The 14409-nt window shown below is 41.4% G+C and overlaps 1 pseudogene; it reads left to right on the top strand.

Moving 5' to 3' along the window:
* Positions 1–1931: 1931 nt before the first annotated feature.
* Positions 1932–13306, top strand: LOC110349243 (ADP-ribosylation factor-like protein 6-interacting protein 6; annotated as a pseudogene).
* The last annotated feature ends 1103 nt before the right edge of the window (positions 13307–14409 follow it).

The following is a 14409-nucleotide window of genomic DNA, read 5'->3' as shown; positions in this document are numbered from 1 at the left end:
AATTCTCACAGCAGAGGCTGAAGTTCAGGACACTATCACTGAGCAAAACACTTTAACTTATAGCTCTGTAAAACCAGATCTGGTTGAAAGACTACAGGGAGAGAGCCAGGGATTTAGCTCAGTGGTTCGGCCGCCTGCCTCACAAGAACAAGGTCCTGAGTTCAATCTCCAGTACCAAAAAAAAAAAAGACTACAGGGAGAAAGGCAATGTCACATATTCTCTCCACGAGCTCTGTATTTGGTGACTTTGCTTTAAAATATTCTAATGATGCTGAATATTAACTACAGGTTGTAATTTGATATCCACAACTTTGTAACAATTGGCATACAGGACAGAGACTGTCTCCAAAGAAACCAATCAGTGGTCCAAGAACTGGAACTCAAAAACATGGGCCAAATGAATGCTTAAGATACTTTCTTTGTAATACTTCCAAAGAGGAGCGTGAAAGGGTGACTCAAGAAGAGATGACCAGCAGGAAATTCAGCTCTTATTTAAGGCATAGCAGGAGTATAGGGACAAAGTACGTTATGGGCAGAGACACATACTTTGTTGGATATATGTCTGGGGCAAGAACCTAATTGTCCATATTTCAACACCTGCCACACTGACACGTAGAGAAGTAGCGATGAAAAATAGAATCAAGCCCAGTCTTGTCCACCCACCCTCCAATCTTCCTGATCCTTTGTTCTCTTTCTAATATGTCCTTATGCGTTTAGCCAGAAAATATTTATCTGAATCTTTGCTTGTTTAAGGTATGAACCTCAAAAATGCTTTTCACTACAGAAGTAAAAAGTTACATTAATTCTTAAATGTATGTAGTCCAGAGATCTGGGGTCTTTTGAATGAGTTCCTCCTCTATTTTGTGTAATATAAATTCTGTTTTTAAAAAGTCTAGAACTACATAATACTGTCAAAACAACAAAATGACTTCAAACAAAGCAGGGGGCATAATTATAATCATTATTCAACCTTTGCTGACCATTTTCTAATGTAACATTTAACTAGTTTCTTCTCAGCATTTTTTTTCTACTTGTTATAATTCAGTAATGGGCTGGGTTCTAGGAAAAACAGAAAATAAGAAATGGTCATTTAAAGTAGAGTCACAATTTAAATTCGAAACACTGAAAGGGAATGTCCTGCAAGTCTGATCTTTGCCCTCTCGAAGCAGGGCTCCTTTTGATGTCCTGAGAGAGGTCGGACAGCCAGGATGCAGGGCCCAGGAAGAAAGGTGAAGGAATAGACAATGACTAGAAGTTGGCATCAAATTGCAAAACCGGGTGCTGAATTGTTCTTATGGCCTCCACATTAAATTCTGCAGCGTAAGAACCTGCTGATTCTGAGAACACTTGAAAGGAAAAAGGCGAGGTCCCCAGACCCCTGTGGACTTTTCGTTGATAATCAGTACAAACAGTTTAAGGGATGAAACCAGAAGATGTTGCCATGGGGTAAAAGCTTGAACCATATGGACTGTGACTTAAAAAAAAATTAAGAAACTACTTTCATCATAAACCATACTCCAAGAAAACAATAAAATCAGGCAGATAGAACACTGTGATGATCCAATTTGGGAAAAAAATGTAAAGTAGTTTTTTCTAAACAAAATTTTTATTGCTTCAGAAGCAGTTTTATTTTTACCCATTAATATACATAATACTAAGTACTAGTGTTTTATTCTCTGTCAATCAAAGAGAAAAAGTAGAAATTTATATTATTGGCCTTTTGCTTCTAATTTAAGCTTTTAGAAAATTGTACAATTTGTTCCCGATTGCTGGAGCAATCCATAATACTATGGAGCAAATTGGATATTGCAGGCCTTCGATCAAAGAATCTCAGGCCTTGGAGTTTTCCCCTCCTGCCGTCCTGCTTGGAGCTGGCAGAGAGCTTGGAAGGAAGGACTGCACCATCTCACCGCCTCTCTGCCCCTGCCCAGATGGCTGTGGCAGGAAACATCACCTTCGAGCTGAGCCGGAGTGCTGTCTCCCGTAGGAAGTGTGTAAGAAGAATGCAGACTGTGAAACCAGCCCTCGGAAAGCTGACCATAACAGCACCAGGAGTTTCCAAACACACTGAGAAATCACGAGCATTCAAAGATTTTTGGGTTTTTTTGTTTGTTTGTTTTGTTTTGTTTTGGTACTGGGGATCGAACTCCGGTCCTTGTGCTTGCAAGGCAGGCAGTGGAATCACTGAGCTAAATCCCCAGCCCATCAAGAGCATTCATTGCTGTCCCATATTGATAAGAATCCACCATAGTGACTGCATATTAAGCTGTTGAAAAGGAGAGGATGAGTGATTAAATCACACTAAGGCATCTGAGGATGTTTTAAATGACAGCTTAGTAACAGGACAGGTATTTCTAGGTCCTGGCTGCACCATGAAGTCATACAGGGAAGTTTCAGCAAACTAGGCCAGTGCAGCATTTCTGTCTCATCTAATTCAGCCAAATAAGTCCTTCCACCTTGTCCCCAACTATCTAAGACAGGGAGAGAAAAGAGAGACGGAATGGAGAAACAAAGTAATAAAATGAGACCAATCACTTCTGTGTCTTCAAGAAGAATGTAACTTGTATTCAGTGTTCATATCTGTCCTAGCACCTGTTTGATGTTCTATCATGTTATATTTCATACAAGGAAATACACAGACTATGTTTTGAATAATAAAGTTAACCTAAGAAGTTGCAGCATAAGACAACACCCTTCTGATTTGCTCTGGTACATTATGCTAAAAGTGTTTTATTTCTTAAAAAATTTTAAACAAATTCTATGTCTTTATCTTAATGGGCTTCACTAGATGAATTACTAGAGATTTCTTAACTATTTGTCCTTTTTTTTTTTTAAGCATTAGGGAATTGTGGGGAAAATTGCATCTTTGGGGAGATTTTTAAATGTCTGTATCATAATTAACTTCAAAGGCTAACAAATACACCACTCCAGGTCTGACTCAAAGGTCTTCCATCATCTAATACAAATGGATAGAAAACACCATTACATTTGGAATTGCAGATGATGAAGGCAGGAAAGAGCCGTGGAAACGACCAACTGCAAACAGCAAGTGCATCCTAAGGGCCATCACTGTCCTAGTGTTTCACATACGTTATCAAGTTTAATCTTCACAAAAACCTGCAGGACAGGTATTAATTTTCCTACTCTAAAGATGAGGAAACAGGAGCTCATAAAGATTAAGGATCTTTCGCAAGTCAGTCTCCTTAGGAACGGACTGCATCAAGTCTACGTGGCTGTGTGTGTGCTGCGAGCCACACATTTCTGTTTCCTCAAGAATCAGGTTCAGTAAGGGGAAAGCACACTCACCTTGTGTTAAACCCTGAGACAGGCAGATTCTTCAGTCATGTGATCTCAGAGTGGCCGCCCCACACTGTATTTTAATTCCCTCAATATCCCAGATAGTAATTCTAGTAAATGGCTAGGCTCAGCTCCCTGTTGGAGGGTGGGGGGACCACATTATCACAGAATATCTTTGTGATACTCCCCTTGTCTATATAATTACCTAGAAAGGGGAGGAAAAATGTAACTAAGTCACAGACTCCTATAATAATGCAAAATTTGCTGTCTGCTTCACTACAAGTAAGTCACTTGCAACATAAGTAGGTTCCTCATATTAAGTGAATTATGCCTTTAGACTGGCTCCCCAAACGTAGAGCAAGAATAATGGCGCTTATGCGCTCCAGGTCAGAAAAGCATAGTGGAAATTGGTCGATAAAATAGTGCTGTTTTCTCATTCACATACAGGGATTCTAAGACTTCATCAAAATTTATGAAACTGAATTACTCAACCGTGGAAAGATGAGCAAGTCAACCTCAATCAAGTCTCACAACTGTATATTCTGGAATATAGTTTTAAGGACACAAGGGAGGGACAACAGTCAGAAGCAGAAATTTTTAAATCAATTAAAGGATTTGTAGATGATGGACTAAACATACATTTTTTTTTTCCGGTGCCGGGGATCAAACTCAGGACCTGGTGCAGTGCCACTGAGCTAAATCCCCGGCCCTAAACATGCATTTTTTTTCTTTTTTTTTTGGTCCCAGGGATCACGGCGGAACCACTGAGCTAAATCCCCAGCCCCATTTTTTTTCTTTTTTAATGTTTGTGTCATAATTATATACAGAAAATATTTAAAATTCTCCTTGTACAACTTAAACTCTAAAGATTAAAACACCAAGTCTTCATGTTAACAAAGTATTGCTTCCTCTAAATTTGACACTGATTTGTAATTATAAAAAGAATGCACAAGATAAGTCTTATGTACTAAATGATTCATCAGTGAAAGTAATCAAACTTTAGATACTTCATTGATATCACTAAATTTCTAGATCATTCTTTCAGCAGGAAACAGCCTGTAATGTAACATAAATATTTCCAATTAAACTAACACAAAGGCAGCAAATGTCAGATCTGCTAAACATACATTTTTATCTTACTCAAAGTACAAAAAAAAAAAAAGATTTTTGTTGAGAACACCATTCCCAAAGGAAAAAGAAATAGGAGAAGAGATAATTGCTAAAATTAAGTAAAAATAAATAGGAAAGCAAAAAGGACAAATGCTAATAAAGTAATTCAAGTAAAGACTATGTCTTAAAATCAGTAGTAGACAACCAGGCTTGATAACACACATCTGTAATCCTAGCACTTGGAAGGCTGAAGCAGGAGAATCACCATGAGTTTGTAGCCAATCTGGGATACATAATGAGTTCGAGGCCAGCCCGAATGATATAACAAGACCTTATCTCAAAATAAAAGGTTTTTTCGTTTTTGTTTTTTAAAGGCTGGTGCTGTAGGTCAGTGCAAAGGCTCTGGGTTCCCATCCTCAGTACCACCAAAAGAAAAATAATTAGCAGCTGAGGGAGCCTAGCAGCAACTCACTTTGCTTTACTCTATTAGAGCAAACACATGCAATGTTTTTTGTGTTTTGTTTTGCTCTTGGTGTGTATGTAGGAGGTGCCAGGGATCCAATTCAGGGCCTTGTGCATGCTAGGCAAGCGCCAAGGAGTGTTTCCTTTCATCTTCAAAGGCTGACAGGGGCCAGGTGTGGATCAGACCCTGAACACTTGCCTACCAGGCACAAGGCCCCTGGTTCCATGGCCATTGCTGCAATAATAATAATAATAATAATAATAATAATGATAATGGTGCAGGGGAAGGTGGCAGACCAAGAACCCTAGAGGGTCTCCTCCTGACAGAGAATACATACAGGATCTTTGGGCTGGGGCCCAGGCAGAGTCGGGGGGGGGGGGGCGGGGGGCTGGCATGCTGAGGCAGGGAGACTTGTGGATGAAGGCTCGAGGGCACTCGAGTTTCCAGGCCCACTGGGGAGTTGTCTCCTGTGCAGCTGTGCTCGGAGCTCCTGAAGAGGTGCTACACGGTGACGGTGACTGAGGAGACACCCCCACACACACCAGAGCGCGGGAGAAGTGGCACCCAAAAGGAAGTCCAACCAAAACCAGGGGCCGAGGGAGCCCAAAACATGCGGAAAAGCCAGGGCACCAGTTGTGCACGGGGATAAGGGGAGCTCAGGCTGGAGGTCCAGAGGCCTGAAGAGAGGTGACAAGAAGACAAAACCGACAGAACACGCGATGGGGTGGATTCATTCGGAGGAAGCTCAGAGTGATTAATGAAAAAAGAAAAAGCTATATACAAAGGAGGAGAGGAAGAGGACAAGAAATAATCATAATACACTACATCAGCCAGGCGTGGGGTTACACAAGTATAATCCCAGCACTCAAGAGGCTGAGGCAGAAGGATCAACCCAAGTATAAAGCCAGTCTGGACTACAGAGTTGGTTCAAGGCCAGCCTGAGCTACATAGCAAGACCTTGTCTACATAATAATAATCAAAAATCACATAGTTCGGGTCTAAATAATAGTTACATAGTCATAAATTCATAACCTGGTAAATGCTGAAGATGAAATTAAAGTATGGTACATCTATAGTGGCAAATGAGAAAATAGTGTATTTGTGTGTTTCAGATGTGTGTGTTTAAGGATGATTGGTAGAGATTTAAATTCTCATCTTCCATAGCAGGAAGTTAATAGATAATAACCGAAAAATAGAGATAAAGCAGTATAAGTAATAATCAATTGTCTGGTGATATGGATATAATTATCAAAAGTAACAACTAAAAGGGGCTGGGATTTAGCTCAGTGGTTCTGCAAGCACAAGGTCCCAAGTTCGATCCCCAGTACCACCTCCCCCCTCAAAAAAGTAACAACTAAAAAGTTTGGTAGAGGATGCCTCTAGTGATCCAGAAAATGGAGAGGAAAGGGAAATGACAGGCAAATGACAACTCATCTTAATAAACTCTTAAAGAACTAATAGTCTGGGGCTGGGGATATAGCTCAGTGATACAGTGCATGCCTAGCATGCATGAGGCCCTGGGCTCAATTCTTAGTATGGTAAAAGAAGAAGGAGGAGGAATTAATAGCTTAATTAACTAAAAAATATTACTAAGTGTTAATTTTATTTACAAAATTATATAACATTAATAGAGACATCTTTAGTCCATCTTTAATACAAATCCTCCCTAATTTATTCTTTAATTTCCATTTCTGACTGTTATCCCTAGTGTCTTTGAAAATATATCCCACAAAACACCTTACTAAGTCTTTAAACCATGAGCATCAAAGCTGGGCATGGTGTCACATACCTGTAATCCCACTACATGGGAGGCTGAGGCAGGAGGATTATACATTTCAGGCCAGCCTGGGTAACATAGTGAGACTGTCTCCAAAAAACAAAACAAAATTTAAAAACCATGAACACCAATAAATTCTATAACAATAAAAATTAAGAAGGTAATATAAGGGTGGATTCTCATTTTTAATAAAAAGAAAAGGCCTATAGCAAAGGAAAATCTAATTGACTGAGAAGCCAATCAAATAATCAAAAACTGGAACCTGTCAGAAAGTTAGCAAATAAGGGGGAAAAAACATAGACAACCTTGTCTCAAAAAACCAAAAATAGGCTGGAGATTTAGCACAGTGGCACCGCGCCTGCCTCGAAAGTGCAAGGTCCTGAGTTCGATCCCCGGCACTGGAAAAAAAAAATGATAACAATAATAAATCCCCTGGTGGGAAAACCAGTGACCTACCATCCTTGGAACACCTATATCTCCAATCTCTTGGTTCCAAGCCTATTCTAAGAATCAGGTAGCAACATCAAAGGATTGCTTATCATCACCTTCCAGAAATTCCAGAGTCTGACGAAGTGCCTGAGTCAGCGATGGCGAAGCTTTTAGATACCGAGTACCCAAATGGCAACCCAAAGCCCACTTATTTATTGCAAAATGCCAGAACTCAACTGCACCTCCATACTGAGGTTTTAGTTTAGAAAAAAAAAGTCTTTCCCACTGCGTCGTTTGTGGAGAGCGGGAGGTATCTGGGTCCGTGGAATCGCCCCCGGCTGGGCACCCTGGTCCCTCTCCCTCTCGGGCTGTGAAATCTGTCTTCACTCAGGGGGAGAGTTGGGGTGAGGGTGAAGAACAGGAAGAGGAAGAGGCCATCAAGTGGCCCAGGACTTGCGGGCGGAGTTCTGGGCCAGGTGTCCTCCAAGCCCAGAAGGGTGGGATGCTAGCCCTGCCAGACAAAAGCAAGGGCATCTTCCCTGAGGCTCGGCAGTGGCTGTCCAGGTTCTCTCTATTCTCTGTTCACTGCGGTTCATCACCGTCCTCGCTTTCCTCCTGGCTGTCACCTACCTGGTCATTAAAGAGTTGCCTCTGAGAAGGTGAAAACTGAAGATGTAGATCCTGGGCTGGTAGGATTCTGGACTCTCCTTATCATATCCCTAACTGCTGGGTTCCATGTCAGAGCTTTTCTTGGACAGTGACTTATTTAGATTCATTTGAACCAGGAATGTTTCCTCCTGCTCCTCTTTCACCTGTCAGGTTCAAGGCAGCAGAGGCCCGTACCATACTTTTCTAATGAAAATATGTACTTTAACATAACAGTAGCCATCTCAGAAACTATGCTGAGGGAATACAGGAAGCAATCTTGGTGTTCACTCACTTGATACAAAGAAAGGCAAGGTGTGTGCATGTGTGTCAAAGTGTAAACAGAATTAGCCCAATGCAGCACAACATAGCATGAAAATCTGCTTTTACAACTTTGGGAGGAGATTGAAAATGAGTCATCAGGTGACTCGCCTGCCAATGATGACTCGGAGGCCAAAAGAAGTTAGCAAGATATGACAGACAGAGAAGAAGTACAGAAGGAAGACTTGACTTAATGAGAAAGAAAACAGCAATGTTAATAAATATTTGACTAGTCAGAATGCTGCAAAATGGTCATGTATACCTGAACGATCCAACATTAGAACTAGGTCTAAAAATGTTATTAGGTTCTTGCCAGGGGTGAAACCTATTGGATGGAATGCCAACACTTCGATTAGATGTTGGAAATTGTTTGTAATTTAGAAAAAAAGGACTCATATATTACCATCTTTGTTTTAAAAGAAAAACAGAAGCTGGGTGTGGTAGCACACACCTGTAATCCCAGCACTCAGGAGGCTGAGGCAGGAGGATCACCGTGAGTTCAAGGCCAGCCTGGACTATATAGTGAGACCCTGTCTCAAAAAAAAAAAAAGGAAAAACATAATAACAGAGCTTTCAAAGATACAAACAGTTTTTATTGAAACGTAAAAGTTTGCATTTGGTGTGCTTTTACACAATCAACCTCATCTTTGCTGTTGTATGCATGCTGATAATTTGTCAAACCTTGGCTCATACTTGGCTAGCTTCAGAGCAACATATTCAGCACTCAGGTCATCTGTTAGTCTGCTTCTGGTATCAGATTTGATGTAATTCAAAGCTGAAAACAGCTGCTCACAAACATAAGGTGATCCAAACAAAGTAAGAGAAGCAATCCCTAGTGCTTTCACTGACTTAAAGTTATTCAGCAGAGAACTCTCCACTTTAAGAATTTCATTTTCAGAACTATCAACTGTGCTGTTTTTGTACTCCCTTCACACTCTGTCTCAAGTGCTGCACACAGATGATAGAATTTATTTTTCCCGATAGCATTTTCTTGAAATTCCAATAGTTCCATTGACAGATTTCTGAAATCTAACCAATGTAAGCAAGAAAGATGAAGTTCTTCCAATTTGGCTTTATCTGGAGAAGTAAGAAAATATGGGGTGATCTCCATCTTGCGGAATTGAAAAAATCTGTTGCTAAAATTCTCCTTTGCAGCTGCTACTATGCTAGAAAATTCCTTGTAGATTTCCTGATGGCTTGTAGGATCATCTGCGAATGTTGTAGAATTTTCTAAATCCTTTTTTTCAGCAATACATTTATTGGTACACTCTAGATACACATAATGATAACATTCATCATAGGGAATTTGTACCAGTACATGGTATATCTTGCTTCTTTTTTTTCTCCATTCCCCGCCTTATGTACAAAAAATATTTCCATTTTTCCTTTGATTTTTCTCTTTTTTTCTTGTCCATGCTTTCTTTTTCCCCTCCCCCCTCCCTTCTTCCCCTTTTCATTTGAAAATTTTCTTCCCATTTCCCAGTATCTAGTATACATTTTAGTCATTATTTCTACTTTCAGTTTCTCACACCACAGAAACAATGCAGTATTTAAGCATGTGTGTCCAATCTATTTCACTTAAGAGTATGCTCTCAAGTTGCATCCATTTAGCTAGAAATGTCTCAAGCTCATCCTTCTTTATGGCAGAGTAGTACTCCATTATATATAAAAAAAATTCACATCTTTATCCATTTGTCAGTTGAAGGGCATCTAAATCCATTTTTAGATTTGGAAAATATTTTAGCTGCCCATTTGCAAGGTCTAGGGTGACTTGGCTCAAGTAGGACAGAGAGGGCTCTGTGTGCCCATGACAACATGCATGCCATAGGTTCCCTATCACCAGCCTAAGTATTGGAAAATACAGCAGAGTATGTTCTGTGTGTGAAGGTAACAGTAAGTACCTTTATTACTTCTGTATAATAAAAACCATGCATGTTCCTGCAAGCTACAGTAAATAAGTCCCTAAAAACATATCCGCCCATAAGCTTCCTTCTGTACTCCAGGGAGAAGGAAGTCACCACTCACACACTGTAGTAAACACTCTTAATAAAACCCAGGCCTGAAAAAGCAACCTGGTTTCAAACAACTCATCTATCTCGTTTCCCACATCAGAGCAACAGTTCCAGGGGAGCAGGAGGAAGGGGACCTCTTACAAGGTCCTTATCAACACCTTAGGAAGTGGGACGTGGTTGTGACCGCAGGCTGGGGAAGAAACCATCTGCAGGGCTTTCTCTAGGCCTTGTTCTGGTACTAGGCACTGCTCTCCGTCCGCTTTTCCCTACAGGATCACGGCAGAGGCGAATGGAGTCTTGACACTGTCTAGATAAGAATTCCCACTTGAAGATGAGTTCACCATCAAAAATTACAACACAACAGGAAACCAACATCCCTTAGGAGGAGGTGCACCAAATCCACATAAAGGAAAGGTTTACAGTACAGGAACCAGGATACTAGGACAACCTGAAAGGGCTGTAAAATAAGTTTGCTTTAAATCTACAAAGAAATGCTCAGTGGGAAGTCCGTCATTCAATCCCCCCTGCCACAACACACACACACACACACACACACACACACTGAAAAAATGAAAGAAAGAAGAGAATCCCTAAGGCAAGAACAGGACATTCCAGTAAAAAACAAACAAACAAACAAAACCCATATCTGAAATAGAGCTACATGAAGTACTAGAAATGAAAATATAGTCACTGTGATTTTCAAGTAACTTGAATATTTTCTTGAGCACCTCTTTTATGTGAGGGCCTAGAGCAAAGTACAGTTTATAAAATTCACTTGTGTTCAGTTTTGAGTCTGAAATCCAACCTGGATCACTCAAATAGTCATTACAAAATGCTCCTTCATCATATTGTACACCTAAAGTGTACCAATAAAAGGATTAAAAAACAAAATGCTCCTGTAATCTCAGCACTCTGGGAGGCTGAGGTGAGAGGACTGCAGGTGGAAGCCCAGCCTGGACAATTTGGCAATTTAGAGAGACCTTGTCTCAAAGTTAAAGAAAGGGCTGGAGTTTGTAGCTCAGCGTGAAGGTTCTGGGTTGTATCCCCAGTGCTTGGGAAAAAAAATAAAGTATGTATATTCCCAGCACTTGGGAAGCAGGAGGTTCACCAGGAGCTTGAGGTCAGCCTGGGCAACATAACATGATGTTATTGCAAACAAATTAAAAAATTATTGAAGACTAGTATGTAGCAGGCACTGGGCTGGAGGAGGAGGAAAGTGGTAATAAAAATGAAGAGGATTCACTCTGCTCTTGAAGAATTCAAGAGGGAGATTTCGTGAAGAACACACAGTGAGACAGTCCGATTATAAAAGCTGTAGTCATGGCAACTACCATATGCCCAGCCATATGCAAAGTGCTCAGCCAATTGCCTTCTCCATCTCATTTTCCTAAAAAGAAAACAGGTGCTCAGAAAGTTACAGGAATTTTTCCCAAGTGGAATAGACAGTACATTTTAGAGTTGTGATTTCGACTTAAGGGCTCTGACTCCAACACCACCCAGCTTGTTTGTGCAATATTTGGCTACATTTGTACAAAATAGAGAGAAAGGCGAAATGGTGTAGCCTCACAAAAGTCTATCTTCCTCTTAATATGACCCCTTCTTTCCTGGGCTGTAATACAACCACTGCTCAGAGCACTGTGTTTTGGGTAAGAAGTCATGGTTTTGACTAGCAAAGAACTTCCATTTTAGATAAAAGGGGGAATCATGTCTAAATATCACAAAATATGTAAATAACACAGGTAAAATGTTTAAATGACAGCAAAGAAAGCAGCAAGAACTTCAATGCTCAAAGAAAGCATGGAGGAGAGGAAACACACTTGGGGACAATGGCCTTGATCAACAAGAAGACCGAAGAAGAATGGGAAAGTGTTGAAGGAACGGACTCAAACGGTTGGAAAATCCAATTTCTGTGTCCACAGTTAAAATGACCGTTTTTCAATCCTGGCTCTTCTGTTTACTACTTGAGAGACATTAATTTCAACCTCAAGTCTATCTCCTTGGCTTTCAAACCGAGGTGAAGATGCCTGATTCCCAGCCCTTCCTAGGCACCAAATAAGATCATTTATGGGACATCCTCGTGCCTCACACATCCCAAAGAATGACCAAAAGGCTGGGGATTTAGCTCAGTGCTTCCGATGCCTGCCTCACAAGTGCAAGGTCCTGAGTTCGATCCCCGGTACCAAAAAAAAAAAAAGAATGACCGAAGTCAAAAATACACACATGTATTATTCCATATAAAGCTGGTAAAACTGAGGGAAATGTAATTATAGGCTTCTAGAATATGAAAGCTTTTGAAAGAAAAGATGATAACTGTTTTCCACGTTCACAGAGGAGATAACCCCCAAAAATGGGTTTAAATTAAGACAGCAACGTTGGAGGCTGGAATACATTTGAGAGAGTTGGAAGAGGGGCAGGTCATTAAAAGACAAGAGATCTTATTTCTTTGGACACCTTTTAGCAGAGACCTTCATGAGCAGGAGGTTAGAGTCCTCATAGTACTATGATGATAGGATTCCATGAATACATAAATTGGTATTTGCCAATAAAAACTTCCTCCTGTGTGGCCCTTTTTTATCCAATAATGATTTCCTGCTCTACTTTGGCTGCCAAATGTATCCAAAATGTAATCAGTGTGTAGATTCGTAAGTCAAATTGCAAGCTTTAGAAATGACAGCTAATGCGCTGAGCATGTGTAGGAGAGTTTTTAAGCCAGCCAATGTTTTAGGTATCCTGAGTTTAAACTCAGCTGTCATTTTGTTTTAGCCTTTTCTCTTTTCAAAGCCTCAGAAATGAGCAGAAAGTAACTTCTTCCTCAAACTGCTTCTGATCTAATTAGAATTCTCCCCATTTTCACCTTGAGTCACCAAAGAGTTGGAGAACCCAGCCCGACTCTCTCACACTTCTAACCAGGATAAGCTGCTCACCTCCTTCGAGCCCACATTAGAACATTAGCTGCCCAGTCCAACCCTCTGAGAAATTGAGCTGGAGAACTCCAGCTGGGCGAGTGCACCGGAGAAGGCGAGGGGGGCCGTTGTGGGGCACAGCAGTATCAACTGCCAGGTGCTCACTTCCGTCTGTCACTCCTTTGCCTGGGACTTAAACCTTCCCACTTTGGATTCCCATGCCCCTCAGCCTCTTTGGCAGGCTGATAGCAGACACCTTGGCCTCTCACTTCCTGCTTTGCTTCACCCCATCCTAACCTCTGGGTCTCTGACTGCCCCACTGCCAGTCTGGATGGCTCCCTACCATTAGCAATCCTGCAGCCTCCCATCCTAACTGCAGACTGCTCCCCAGGCGGAAGTCTCCTGCGGGTTCTCAGGGCCCAGCAGCAGCTCCCCATGGACTCTAGGCATCCCCCAGGAATAAAGGGGGAAATGGCCCACTTTATCCTCAGCGAACCCAGCATTTTCCTAATGTATCAGCCCATTTCCTTGGCAGAAATCACTGCTCACGGGAGTTGATGTTTGCACTACCTTGGGTTACTATGAGAATAAGGCTCATCCCTCGCCCCTTGTTAAACTCTCGTTCAAAAGCTTTATTTTTACTAATTGTTCTCCATTTCCATCACAACCCTTCTGGATACAGTTCCACCCCGCTGGATTACTGCATCGGATTCCAGCCAGCCTCCTAGCTTTAGGTCTCTTTCCCGCTCCAGTGATTCCTACACACTGCTGCCAAAGAATGATCCCAAAACACGGCTTTCCTCAAGGCTCTGGGTTCTGAAGTCTTCATAATAATTTTTCCTTTTAAGAAGTGAATTAAATAAAGTCCAAACTCCTCTGCCTGCCTAAGAAACTTCTCCATATCCTAGGAGATTCCTCCTCCCTGCCTGGCCCCAGAGCTTCCCATCATCTGGGAGGCATCTCCCCCTGCCTTGCCTCCAAACACAACCACAGGGTTCCCGGCATTCCTCAGTGCTGCAGAAAACATGTCCCTTTAAAGTCACTTCTTGCTGGCTGTGGTGGTGCAGGCCTGTAATCCCAGCACTTGGGAGGCTGAGGCAGGAGGACTACAACAAATTTGAGGCCAGCCTGGGCTACATAGTGAGTTCAAGGCCAGCCTGAACTATATATTGAGACCGTGTCTCAAAAAATAAAATAAATAAAGTCACTTTTTTTTTTAAATTTTCTTTTTTTGGGTACTGAAGATCGAACTCAGGACCATGCACTTGCGAGGCAGGTGCAGTGCCACTGAGCTAAATCCCCAGCATCACTCCTTTAGTAGTGGTTCCTGAACTGTGCTGATCCATGACAGTTCCTTTCTTTCAGTGTTCTCTGGTCTGTTCTACACAGTCCAGCCTTTAATTATACCTGGCCTTCTACATTCTACTAATTGTTTCCTGTAGCAGAGCTGCA

Source organism: Heterocephalus glaber, unplaced genomic scaffold (genome assembly GCF_053883595.1).
Source record: "Heterocephalus glaber isolate CG9 unplaced genomic scaffold, H.glaber_assembly_v1.0 deba00001577, whole genome shotgun sequence".
NCBI classification, from domain to species: Eukaryota; Metazoa; Chordata; class Mammalia; order Rodentia; family Bathyergidae; genus Heterocephalus; species Heterocephalus glaber.
Note: the sequence above shows the minus strand (reverse complement) of the source record. Positions and strands in the feature narration are given on the sequence as shown.